This window comes from Protomyctophum bolini (genome assembly GCF_963924005.1).
Source record: "Protomyctophum bolini genome assembly, chromosome: 11".
In the NCBI taxonomy this organism is placed as follows: Eukaryota; Metazoa; Chordata; class Actinopteri; order Myctophiformes; family Myctophidae; genus Protomyctophum; species Protomyctophum bolini.
The window spans coordinates 17,514,712-17,524,475 of NC_137872.1; positions in this window are offsets into that span (position 1 = coordinate 17,514,712).

The window sequence follows — 9,764 nt, forward strand, 5'->3', positions numbered from 1 at the left end:
GGAGACGGTGTTCAGCGCTTTTCTAACGAGGATCGATGAGCCGTGGGGCTTAGATGTCAATGAAATGGATGGCGTCTCACCTCTCCCGACCTCTGGAGGATACCGTCGTAGTCGGGTGGAAACCCTGTATGTCTAAAACCCATTCCTTTTTTAAATGATTATTGCGCCAATATTTCTATATTAAATATTGAAAATAGGGGTGTGTTTTTCACTACTCTTTTGCACATTGCAACACTCTTGTATGACGACGTAAGGCATTCGTTTAGGAAAAAGAAAAACATAACGTCACTTTTCGGGTGGAAACCTCATGTCCAAAACTGTTACCTTTCAGGATAAAAAAAAGAAAAAGTAGCAGATATACTATACAAGCTCTAAACATGGCATGAAGCAATGCATTTTCAGCTTGTCTTTAATACGTTTGTGTGAAGCTATACTAGGATCTCATTAATTCATGAAAAAACTAAAACAAAATAACATTTAATATCTCCACATCAAATATGGAGATAAGAGGTTTCTGCCCAACAGCAGTGATTTGAGGGTGTCTCCAGTTGGTTGTGCTCATGTTGTGTTGGCAGGGAGTCTTCAACACACCCTGAATATTAAGTAGTTTGCTCGCAGTGAGCCTGCTTGGAGGTTCTTCACTAATGTTTCTGCACAGCAGCGTCGAGCTCATGTGATTAATATCAATTATATGATACTAGCAAGGTAATGCAGTATTGAGCATCTTAGAGTTGCTTAGCGCTTAATTTGATGAGGTATCCTTTTGTTGGCCATAACTGATTTACTTTTTTGTACTATAGGCATATATCCAAGACAAATGCCACACATGGCTGTAACAGTGGTGCAAAGGTTAAGGGAACACATTTTAATCAGTTATTTATCAATAATCTCAATAATGTATTTAAATAATTGAAAAGGATCATAGTCATTGTCATGGTTAGTATCTTGTCAGTATGGTCAGTGTCGTGTCAGTATCTGTCTTTATAGGCAATTTGTTTTAAAGTCAAAAGCATGCAAATCTACTGTACAAGCTCATGACACGTCGCATCACAACTTCGCATGTGAACTTGTAGATCTGATATTTTCAAAATTTAGTACAAAATGGGGATTAAGTGGTCAATCAATTCGTTGATAGGATACATAAAATGTAAAAAAAATAAGAAATGTGCTTCTTGATTGTCGATTTAATAGAAAATAACTTGCAGCCCCAGACTGTGATGTTATGTTCCGATGAAGAATCGAAACTATGATAGCTGGAAGGAGAAGGGTGATGCCTTGTTTCTTCCCCCTGGGCTTCAAATGACATCCCATTCACAAGAGAAAACAAAGAAGAAAAAGATTTGGTCAAATTGTCATGATTTATTCTTTCAAAAATAGCAGATCTACAGTACACACTGGCTGTAGAGTGTGTAAACTCAACCAGAACCAATCAAAAATGAACAAAGAAAGTGCTCTCATCTGGAGGAGAGAGAGAGAGAGAGAGGGAGAGAATGGCTGGCGGCTGGCCTGGCACCCATGCTTTTATAGCACCCTGGGAGCACTGGCCAGGTGCTCCCAATGCACCTGGCCACCTAATTGGAACCCAGCCCATGCAGCCTAAAGGCTCCGTGGGAAGAACACAGAAAAGGGGAGTACACAGACACACAACACAGGCCAAATGGCTGTGACAAATTGCACATAGCAAGTTCTGATAATTTGTGTCTAATAAACACTGAGGCCCATGTGTGTGCACTCAATGCATGTTACGCAACTTTCAAGTTGAACCGTCTTCTGGTGTTTGAGGCTGTTGGCATGTTCATGACTGTCATGGGATGCAGCCGAGGCTCTCATCTGTTTATAGTAACAAAGTAATGCAAACCATAGAGGCTGTCTACTGTGTGTTTGGCATTTTTATTGTTTCCCGGCGGAGAGCGATTAAAAATAACTCAAATCATGTGGAACTTGGGATCTACAACATGGGAATGGCATGGTTCCAAGGTGGATGTCGGACTCCATGTGGCCACGGCACTCATCTACGAGACATAAGACTCCACATTTTCAGCCTGACCATAGCCCTTCCATTACAAAATTAAAGTTAAATAATTCAGAATGTATATAAAAAAGAATACATAAAATAATAATACAAAACATAGAGATCTGTGGCCTACTGGCAGTAGTTCAGCACTTTGTGCGATTTGCTTTGGACAAACACACACATTTAGATTTTTTAAAACTAGCAGATCTACAAGCTCATAGCTAAAGTATAAAATATGGTTAAAGTGGTTAAAATGATTGTGACACATTTAGGAACCCCTGGTACGGTGGTACCCCTGGTCCCCGGACTCCACTTTGAGAACCAATGCTCTATAGAGCGTTGCAATCCCGCCCCCTTTCATGACGACGCCAGGCCCAGTAAATGATTTCCAATGTATTTTTCCCAAAGACATTTCAAAAAGTATTTATTTAAAGACGGTTACGCCGCGGACAAAGCCAACTGGAGTTGTGACAACTCATGACAACAAACACAATAGTTTGGACCAAACAAATAATTACAAAGAAGAAAAACAACAAAAAAAGTGTTTTTTCTTCTTTCTAATTATTTGTTCGGCCCAAAAAATGGTGTTTGTTGTCATGATTTGTCACGACAACAGTTGGCTTTGAACGAGGCTTAAAAGGTCTTTAAATAAATACGTTTTGAAATGTCTATGAGGAAAATGAACGGAGAATCATTTCCTGGTCCCTGGTAGGGGGCGGGACTGCGACGCTCTATACTACTTAACTTGAATTACTGACCCGTAAGGGTCCACTTGTAGCCCCTGGTGGTCCTCGGACCTGACGTTGAGAAACGCTGACCTACATGCATTAAAAAGCATCTCCTAGCTTTGTCATAAACCGCATGGTAGCATGATGCAACCATCCTCTGACTGTGTCTAGGGCTGTCACCAATCACGGTTATATTTTATGTAACGATTATTTGCAGCACAAACGGTTGCAATTAATGTTTTTACTGTGTTTTTGTCGTTGAGCAACAGAGCAGGTGAATACAATTTACATTTCTGTTTGGCTGTTTGACGTTACACAGGGCAGATATGACAAATCCCCCATATACAAAGAAATTACTGGCATATTTTATAACTTAATACTTATTAATTAATTAACATTCATAGTGGAAATAGCCGAACTACAAGCTTCACAGGCTGCTATTCCCACTATTTGAATAAAAAAAAAAACATACCGTATATGAAAACATTTCAACAAGGAAACGATTATGACGACCATGCAAAAATAATTGCGATTATCTCAAATAATTGCTATTAGACGATTATATAATAATAAGGCCTATAATTGTGTCAACCGAGTTGAGACACACACACACACACGCACACGCACACACACACACACACACACACACACACACACACACACACACACACACACACACACACAGAGACACAGACTGTCGGCCCACAAGGTACCTCTGCTAGCCACAGAGCTGTGATGCAACACTGTCCTCCTCCCAAACGATGACACACTAACTGTCCTCCTGTTCACCCTGTGTTGTTCGGTGTGCAAATACAATACAGCTGAACCAAATGGACCCTTATGGGTCCGTAACTCTCGAGAGTGTACAAGCGGAACCAAATGGTCCGTCATCGCTAAATGAACACTCAGGGATTTATTGTGTTGGGCAGGAGGAATGTATGTAGGCATGTGTCGACAAACAACTGGGGGGGGGGTGGGGGTGGTGCGTGCGTGCGTGCGCATGTGTGGTTTTCTTGGAAGAGGAAGTTGTGCTGAGAACAGCTTATGTAGTTTCATTTAAAATACAACACAAAAACACTTGAAGCCAAGGTTTTCACAGAATCTCATAGCGTCCTTTGCAGGGCTATTCTGGCCTCGTGCTCACTACAGCAGTGTTAGTGTATATAATACCCCAGCCTTAACGCCACCTTGCGCAGAGAATCAGACTTTTTTGCACAATAAAAAAGGACAAAAGAAAAGGCGCTTCTTTGTGACCTTTTGCACACCTACTCCAAAGCAGCTGTCGATCCGGCCAGAGACTGCTGCATGATTTGTTTATTTATTTTTCATTTGTACACTCATAAGAGTTATAGGTTGTCCGTGGCCTAATCATTAATGCATAGTAAACTTTGGTGTCCTTTAACCCATTTAGGCCTAAGGCCGATTCTAAAAATGCCTCTAAATCCTGACCTAAGGTTTCTGAAAAACTTCAAATATTTATATAGCAGCATCAAAAAAAATACATTTTTGAATACTGTACAGAACCCAAATATGGGTTCCCGGCCTGAGGGGGTAAGATACCAATATGGGTTAAGTTTATGTGGAGAAAATGCATGGAGATACTTTTTTGGCCTATACTTGGAACCTTCCACACCGCCATCGCCATACGCCAGAATGACTGACATCTTTTTGGTATTTCTACTAATGTAATCATCCCTATACTTCATTACCTGCCGTACTTTAAAAGCACGAAGGCATTTCAGCCTCTTCTCTCAGCATCATCATCTCATGAGTGATTCGTCACAAGATTATATAAAAAGGCGTTCTATATGGCCCAGCGTTGGTGGCTCTTCCTACGGCCTTGTCACATTCTGTAGGAGAAGCAGCTCATCACGTGGGCCTTTTATTGCTCTATTTATAAAACAAGCCCATACTTGGAGCTGCTCCTCGCGTGCTGCTATTGATAGATTTTTCTTCGTGACATTATTTACAGAGCGGTGACAGTGTTAATTGTCACTGCCTCCTTCCTTTCGGAGAATGTTGGTTAACTGAATGGCAAACTAGATCAGGTTCTCGTCCGATTGGTCAACTTTGACCCAGTGTCCTAATAACCTCTTCTACTGAAATCTACACCGTAACCTTTTCTTTTTCCTTCTTGCAAATAATGCCGGTGAGAACACGTATGTCGGTGTACTTACCTAATTGAAGAAAGGCTGAAACTGCTGTATGGTCAGCATCACATTGGTCTCCAATACAGTTTTGGAAATCTTATAATTTTTTTAATTCTAAGTGCTGGTTTATATGTTGGGCTAGAGTCGAGGCTGCCCTGTACATCTTCAGATTCACAAAGAAAAAACATTTTGAAGAACCACGTTCATGAGACCATATACAGCATCAGTGATAAGTTAAGCATCATTTTGTCTTTTCCTCTAAAAAGTACATTAATATAGTACATACGCTGTGTTTTGCATCCGTTCTCAATACCACAATGTAAAATCCTGAGTGGTAATTTAACTCTGACAGTGTACAACTAAGACACAGTGGGCTGTATTTTGCGTGTCTTAAGTACCAGGTCTTATTCCCTAACTTGAGTAAACTAAAGACCTGGAGGCGTGATCAATGCCATTTGGCTATTCTGAGTGGCTATAAGGACATTGATCACGCCTCCAGGTCTTTAGTTTACTCAAGTTAGGTAATAAGACCTGGTACTTAAGACACGCAAAATACAGCCCAGAGGGTCTATAACTCTCAGAGTTGAATGAACACAGAGGATTTTACTGTACATTATAAATCAATTCAAATCAAATCAAATTTTATTTATATAGCACATTTTCAAAGACCAGGAGGCCAACCAAAGTGCTGTACACAAGTAACATAGTAAAACAAAATCAAAGCAACACAAAAATACACAGGTTATATTACAAAATCGAAGCAACACAAAAAGTACACAGGTTAATTAGGTCAAACATTAAAAGCCAGGTAGAAGAAATGGGTTTTTAGTAAAGACTTAAAGGCCTCTAAGGAAGGAGCAGACTTAATATGAGGGGGTAGACAGTTCCAGAGTTTGGGGCCAGCAACTGAAAAGGCACGGTCACCTCTGGACCTGAGATTTGAATTGGGCACATTATAATTCCATGCAGGGACGTGCAGAGAGTGTTAGAGAGGCAGGGGCTGAAATCCTGTAAGAGGCCACTTTTGGACAAAAATTGCGAAAATAGCAGATCTACAAGCTCACAACTTCGAGAGCTTGTACATCCGCTGTTTTCGGGTGGCAACCCAGCACTCTTTATCTACTGGAGATGCGGTGTACGACATGGATTTCTAAACAAATTTGTTCAACGCCAAAATGTTGCGTTCCAAGTTCAGGAGACTTCGGAAAAAAAGCAATTCTCCTGAATGCTGCCTTCCAGAATGGCATGGAAAGGAAGGAGTGGCATTTTTTTCATCTCTTTTCACTCTAAATGTCTGGAAAGGGCAGTTGTTTTAAAGACGGGTAAAAGGGCAGGGGCTAAAGCCCCCTTTGATGTCTGTGCATTGGGGTTGTCACTGTGAACTGTTATTAGCCTACTGTAGGCTACTTAAGTACAGTATTTCCAACTTTTAGTTAGTTACTTTGCAAAACACGCATTAGCCACGCATTAGCCTATTTAAACTATTTAAAAAAAACAATGTGTCGCATGCTTGTAGATCTGCTATTCTCAAAATATTTTTATACTGTACATTTTATACATTTGAAACCTCTGGGACAATCTGCATAATGGATATGTTTACTTTGGGTACTTTTGATGCCAATACTTTTGTACTTTTACTCATGTAGGCTAAACATTGAATTCTGAACTTTTATTTAATAACAGAGTATTTCTACATTGCACTGCAGTATCCATACTTTTATTTAAGTAAAACATACTTTTACCACATTGGTGACAGGGACAGTCAGTCACTCACACACCATTTTGATTGAATATTTTATTAACAGTTTGCAAAAAAAAGGCACGGTGGTACAGATGTATACAAAAGAATGCTAAAAGGATAACCCAAAGAAGCCTAGGGTTTGTTTCCATTAAGGTCCATGCTTCTGTCACTGACTCGCTGCTGGTTCTTGCCTTCAAGAGGCACTGAAACACAGTTTCCTTTTTGATCTGCGAGGCAAACAGAGAGTTCCACCTACTGGAAAGTTCTTCCAGCTATTATTTTATCATTAGGCTTTCACAGAGAGGTTAATGTCTTTTTAAATACGTTCCTGACCCAACCCATATGTTTTGGGCGTATGCACTTTGTGTTGTATGTTTGCGCGCGCATGTGTGTGTGTGTGTGTGTGTGTGTGTGTGTGTGTGTGCGTGTGTGTGTGTGTGTGTGGCTGTGCACGCTCACTGGCATGTGCATGTGTCTGTATGTGGCTATGTGCGTGTGTGCACGCCCATGTGTGTATGTGCACTTGTGCAGGTGCATCTGTCTGTGTGTGAGCATCTGTTCATGTGTAACTTGTGTGTGTGTGTGTGTGTGTGTGTGTGTGTGTGCGCTTGCGTGCGCAAGCCTCCTGTGTTATGACTCATCCTGTGACGTGCGTGGCTCCAGTCACACACACGCCTGGACCCAGCACATTGCCGCCTATACCACACACTCCAGGAGTCACGTGCCTGCCTACCCAGTCTAATTCTAACTCGCTCTCGGGCAGAAACCTTGTATCTCCATATTTCATCTTTTTGGTAAATTAGTGCCGTATCAGTAACAGCTCCACAAGCTTGTAGATCTGCTAATTTTCCCCCCAGTGAATGTGTTTCTGTGTGTTTATTGATATTGAAATATAAGTATTGAGCTACATTGTCCATTGGTACGCAAGTTCGTTTTTTCCAATTTCCTAAAAAGAACCTGTTTTGGACATACAGGGTTTCCATCCCTAGCCAAATATACATTAACACAATTTGCTATGTCGTACGATGAAGTATAAATTGGGCTTTACTCTGAAACTAGCTTTCTTTTCTCTTTTTTTCTTTCTTTTCAACAACGTTGCTCTGCCTGTTGCTTTCTTGGACAATGGCAACCTTTATGATTGTCTGACTGTTCATGTAGACTTTATGTAGATATCATTGTTATTTGAGCAACATGTAAAACAAATAGTAAGAAGACGGGCAGGCTTTATTTTTAGTAGCACGCCTTGCTCTGCTGTGTTTTCTTTTTTTCTTAAAAAAAAAAGAAAAAATCGTTGTAGAGATTTCTTTTTTCTATCCCTGGGTCTGTTGCTGGGCAGTTTTCCTGGAGGATTCTCAACACTGCCTATAGTCTGCTTTGTACTTTGGTGTATAAACATGTCCAGACTACTCACGTCTGAGTTACTAGAACTGAAATGCTCTCTGTGCATGAAGTTACACGAGGGAGAGGGAAAATAGACTCTACTGCCTGTACTGTGGGTCTTTTGAAAAAAGAAAAAAAACTGGAAGACCTCTCTAGCAAAGTGCCGGTGAATGAGGCCATATACACGGTACATGGTTTTTAGAATGCTATCCAGTTGCTTGTTCAATCACGACACAGATGTCCCTTCTGCAGTAATATAAAAGATGGTAAAAACATGGTCTCACACCGCTGACACGTTTATTTCTTGTACACACTGTCACTAGGCTAGAATTGCACACATTTTGGTTCACATTTGTTAACCAATTATGGTGCTATACTTTATGAAATATAACATTTTTTAGGGGCCCTAGCCCCTCCAATTTTCGAAATTACGTTGTACCTTTAAGAGGTGGTGAACAACGGTCAAATCGGGTTCAAACCTTATATGGAATCATACGGATATGGAGTCACATATTTACAGTACACCACACGTAAAAGGTATGAGTTGAATTGTTTTGTGCAAGCTTATCACGCATTGTAGTTAACGTTTAAGTAGCACAGTATAAAAACACAAAGTATAATATGTACAGTAGGCCTACACCCTACAGGGATCAAGAAAGGTAATTGTGATATTTATGTGATCAAATGTACATTCTTCTGCAGGCTATGGTGCTAAATATCAAATATCAAAAACAAATGTGTCTAGTTCCCAGACTGTGACAAGGACACTCAAGTTGCTCTTCTACACTGTTGAAATCCTGAGTGCTAATTTAACCCTGAGATTGTACACATTCATCCACATGGACCCTTAAGGATCTGTAAATCCAAATGGGCCCTTAAAGTGTAGTAACCGGTTGGGAACCGGTTCAGTTCAGAACCACTTTTTAGTTCATGAGCCAGAGCTCCAAAATTGGAACATTAATTATGTGATTCCATGTACAGTTACGTTTTATGTATATTTATTTAGGTTAGCGTAGAGCATGTGTGTCTGTTTCTCAACCTTTTCAGTCCATGACCCCCAAAATAATCTGATTTGAACTGGTCACCCCCCAAAATAATCTGATTTGAACTGGTCACCCCCTAAAATAATCTGATTTGAACGGGTCACCCCCCAAAATAATCTGATTTGAACTAGGATTTGAACTGGGCACCCCCACCTTGACAAGCACTTGGAATTATAGGAGTTTTGTGACTCTGTTCCATGGATAAATATTGTGAAAATAGCTGATCTAGATCAGCTTTTTTTCCACAATTGTTGCCTCTTTCTTATGTAGTTTGACAATTTGGCCAATGTTTGACCACTTTTATCCTATAGTTTGTTGATTACTTTTGATACAGTAATAGTATTTTATCTACTGTATATTAAAAAGGTCTTAAAAGTCCTTTAAGTGCCACACAGTCCTGACCCATAGGTTGAGAAGCACTGTGGTGGAGCTGTGGCGTCACCGCTGCCATCATTAGGGTCGGTCTCATCAGAGAATGTGGAAAAACCTGGCCCAGTTACTGGTTCAGTGACCCTCATTTCAGCCGCCTTCCTTCCTGAGTCATATCCCGGCTTAACCTGTCTCTCTGACTGCTGGGTGCCTGGCAGAAATGTAGTCTGCTCTGCTGCGTGTTCTCTGGTGTCTTTGCAGGCATTGACACTAAGGGTTGCCAACCTGCCCCTGCCAGGTCCTGTAGGCCTAAATAAAACGTTCAGGCAGGTGGAGTCT